Below are 4,445 nucleotides of genomic sequence, written 5' to 3'. Positions count from 1 at the left end.
CTTTGCGCCCCCCTCGTCCCTCACTACCTATTTCCCTGGCCGCCTCCCTCCTCCTGAGTTGCTGCGCTAAACAGTCTGCTAGCCTTTTCCCCATGCTCGTACACCACTCCCCTCGCCTTCCTAAGCTGTTCCATGGCCCTGCTCGTGGATAGTGCCCCCAGTTCCGCCTGTAGTCTCTGCCTCTCCCTGAGTAAAACCTCCCCCGGGGACTCCGCGTGCTCTTCATCTATCCGACCCATTTCCCTGACCAAATCTATCTATCTCTGCCCGGTCTGCCTTGGCTCTGTGGGCCCCAATTGAAATCAGCTCCCCCCCGCACTACTGCCTTTAGCGCCTCCCACAAGGTCGCCGCTGAGACCTCCCCAGTGTCATTCACCTGCAGGTAATTTTTTATACATTTCCGAAGCCTCTCGCAGATCCCCTCCTCCGACAGCAGTCCCACGTCTAGCCTCCATTGCGGGCGTTGATAGCTCGCTCCCCCGAACTGCAGGTCCACCCAATGCGGGGCCACCCAATTAGCCCTCGCTTTCGATTCCCTAATCGCACGCCGGAGAATCGTGCTCGGCTGGCGATCGGCAGCACTGCCCACGGCTGCAGACTGGCTCGCTGACCTCTCGGAATGAGGGAGAGCCGCACTGTCAGAGGGTGAGTACGAAGGGAGTGCTACACTGTCAGAGGGTGAGTACGAAGGGAGTGCTGCACTGTCAGAGGGTCAGTACTGAGGGAGTGCCGCACTGTCAGAGGGTCAGTACTGAGGGAGTGCCGCACTGTCAGAGGGTCAGTACTGAGGGAGCGCCGCACTGTCAGAGGGTCAGTACTGAGGGAGTGCTGCACTGTCAGAGGGTCAGTACCGAGGGAGTGCTGCACTGTCAGAGGGTCAGTACTGAGGGAGTGCTGCACTGTCAGAGGGTCAGTACTGAGGGAGTGCTGCACTGTCAGAGGGTCAGTACTGAGGGAGTGCCGCACTGTCAGAGGGTCAGTACTGAGGGAGTGCTGCACTGTCAGAGGGTCAGTACTGAGGGAGTGCCGCACTGTCAGAGGGTCAGTACTGAGGGAGTGCCGCACTGTCAGAGGGTCAGTTCTGAGGGAGTGCCGCACTGTCAGAGGGTCAGTTCTGAGGGAGTGCCTATCCAGAAAAAGAAGTTCCCTGATTGGCCACTAACCAGGGAACTCATATCCCCTGAGGCACCCTCAATTACGACGCGAGAGCGAGGTCGTAATCAAAAGGCTTTAATCTACAGAGAACTGAACAGCATCCGAGAGAAGTGTGCTCACCACATGGAGCTTTGTCCTATATACCGTTTCCTGGGGGTGTAGCCAGAGGCAAGGTATTAAAGGTCAGGTACCGTTTACAGCCGTTATTAATACCGTTCATCACATCCCCATTGGCCAATCTCAAAGGCCATGTCGAAGTTATTACAGAGACCCCATAGACACCGGCACAAAATGGAGGCGCGATAGACACCAGTCCGAAATGGAGGCCCAATAGACACCTGTATGAAATAGAGACCCGTTAGACACCGGCACTAAATGCAGGCCTGATAGACACCAGTACAAAATGCAGGCCTGATGGACACCGGTACAAAATGGAGGCCTGATAGACACCGGCACAAATGGAGGCCTGATGGACACCGGGAAAATTTTTTAAAAATGATTTACGGGGATGTGGGCATCGCTAGTTAGGCCAACATTTATTGCCCATCCCTGGTTGCCCTTTAGAAGGTGGTGGTGAGTAGCCTCTTGAACCGCTGCAGTCCTTGAGGTATAGGTACATCCACTGTGCTGTTAGGGAGGGAGTTCCAGCATGTTGTTCCAGGGACAGTGAAGGAACTGTGCTATATTTCCAAGTCAGGGTGGCACCTCTCTCCTCACAAAATCTCGAACCTGCAGGTACCTAAACCCATTCCCCTTGGGCAGCTTATACACTTCCTCCAACTCCTCCAGGACCATGAACTTTCCCCTATAAAGAAGTCCCTGAAATACTCAATACCTACGGCCCCCACCCCCGGAACCTCGCATTCAGCCCCGCCGGCACACACCTATGGTTGTCACATATCGGCATCCACAATGACTTACCCTCCAAAGTGCTCCCTCCTCTGCCCCCGCACCGTCAGAGCCGACACCACCACTGAGCTCGCGGAGTATCTGGCCAGCAAGAATGGCAAGGCGCCAACAACAGAGCCCTCAAACTCGTTCCCCAACACGATGCCAACTCCACCTGCCCCCAGGTGACCCCTCCCCCACAGCCCATTCCCTCGCTATCTCAATATTTGTCATTTAAATGTCCACCACCATTCACGGCTGGATGTGACAGGACTGCAGAGCTTAGATCTGCTGCGTTTGTTGTGGAATCGCTTGGCTCTGTTTATTACTCGCTGTTTATGCTGTTTGGCACAAGTAGTCCTGTGTTGTAGCTTTGCCAGGTTGACACCTCATTTTTCGGTCTGCCTGATGTTGCTCCTGGCACGTTCTCCTGGACTCTTTATTGAACCAGGGTTGACCCTCTGGCTGGGTGGTAATGGTAGAGTGGGGGATATGCTGGTGACAGATTGTGGTTGAATACAATTCAGCTGCTGCTGATGGCGCCTCATGGACGCCCAGTCTGGAGTTGCTGGATCTGTTCCAAGTCCATCCCATTGAGCACCGTGGTAGTGCCACACAACACGATGGAGGATGTCTGATGGAACCATCAATTCACCAGACACCTGTTTCCGATATGAATCTAGGCTTTAATCGACTTACTTCAGAGCCAGCCTGTTACCTGTTTTTTTTTTAGAACAGTACAGCACAGAACAGGCCCTTCGGCCCTCGATGTTGCGCCGAGCAATGATCACCCTACACAAACCCACGTATCCACCCTATACCCGTAACCCAACAACTCCCCCCCTTAACCTTACTATTAGGACACTACGGGCAATTTAGCATGGCCAATCCACCTAACCCGCACATCTTGGACTGTGGGAGGAAACCGGAGCACCCGGAGGAAACCCACGCACACACGGGGAGGACGTGCAGACTCCACACAGACAGTGACCCAGCCGGGAATCGATCCTGGGACCCTGGAGCTGTGAAGCAATTATGCTAACCACCATGCTACCGTGCTACCCCGTTGCTACCCCGTTGATGAACTCTTAGTGAACTCAGGCTGAGGGTATTTATACAGCTGCACTAGGGGGAGGAGTCGTGGACGGAGCCAAGGGTGGAGCCCAGTTCAAGTTCCTGAGTACTCCCAGAGCTACCCCCCCCTAGTGGTAGGATAGCGCTACTGCGCTTACAAAGACAGTGTGAATTATCATATATACATCTATATATTACATTCACCACAGTATCCTCAACGTGAAGACGGACTTTGTCTCCACAAGGACCGTGAGGTGGTCACTTTTACTGATACTGTCATGGACAGATACATCTGCGGCAGGCAGGTTGGTGAGCATGAGGTCAAGTATGTTTTCCCCTCTTGTTGGTTCCCTCACCACCTGCTGCAGTCCCAGTCTAGCAGCTATTGTCCTTTAGGACCCGGCCAGCTCGGTCTGTGGTGGTATTACTGAGTCTCTCTTGGTGATAGACATTGAAGCCCCACCCAGAGTATATTCTGTGCCCTTGCCACCCTCTTTTTAAAAAAAAATAAATTTTTATTAAGATTTTTACAAAATATAAACATCACAACAATATTAACAAAACAACCGCGGTACAAACCCAAGAACAACACCCACCCAACTTCAAAAGCAACTGCAAACAAAAGAAAAACAAAAAAAACACCCAAACAACAAAAGGGAAAGAGATAACACCCGCCCCTCCCACAAACCCATGTACACAGTTCTCCCTGCCACCGAGTCAAACCCCCACCCCCTCACCCCAAGCCAAACCCCGCCCCCCCTCTCTCCCTCCCTCCCCCCATCCCGGGTTGCTGCTGCTGCCGGCTTATTTCCCTACTGTTCCGCCAGGAAGTCCAGGAAAGGCTGCCACCGCCTAAAGAGCCCCTGTACTGATCCCCTCAGGGCAAATTTTACCTTCTCCAATTTAAGGAACCCCGCCATATCATTGATCCAGGCCTCCACGCTTGGGGGCCTCGCATCCTTCCATTGGAGCAAGATCCTCCGCCGGGCTACTAGGGACGCAAAGGCCAGAACACCGGCCTCTTCGCCTCCTGCACTCCCGGCTCCACTGCAACCCCAAAAATTGCGAGTCCCCAACCTGGCTTGACCCTGGATCCCACCACCCTCGACACCGTCCTTGCTACCCCCAGCGCTGGGCACGCCCAAAACATATAGGCGTGGTTCGCTGGGCTCCCCGAGCACCTAGCACACCTGTCTTCGCCCCCGAAAAACCTACTCATCCTCGTCCCAGTCATGTGGGCCCTATGCAGCACCTTGAACTGTATGAGGCTAAGCCTCGCACAGGAAGAGGAGGAATTCACTCTCTCCAGGGCATCCACCCACGTCCCC

The sequence above is a fragment of the Scyliorhinus canicula genome, chromosome 20 (assembly GCF_902713615.1).
Source record: "Scyliorhinus canicula chromosome 20, sScyCan1.1, whole genome shotgun sequence".
In the NCBI taxonomy this organism is placed as follows: Eukaryota; Metazoa; Chordata; class Chondrichthyes; order Carcharhiniformes; family Scyliorhinidae; genus Scyliorhinus; species Scyliorhinus canicula.
The sequence above is the reverse complement of the archived record's forward strand: the minus strand, read 5'-3'. Positions refer to the sequence as shown.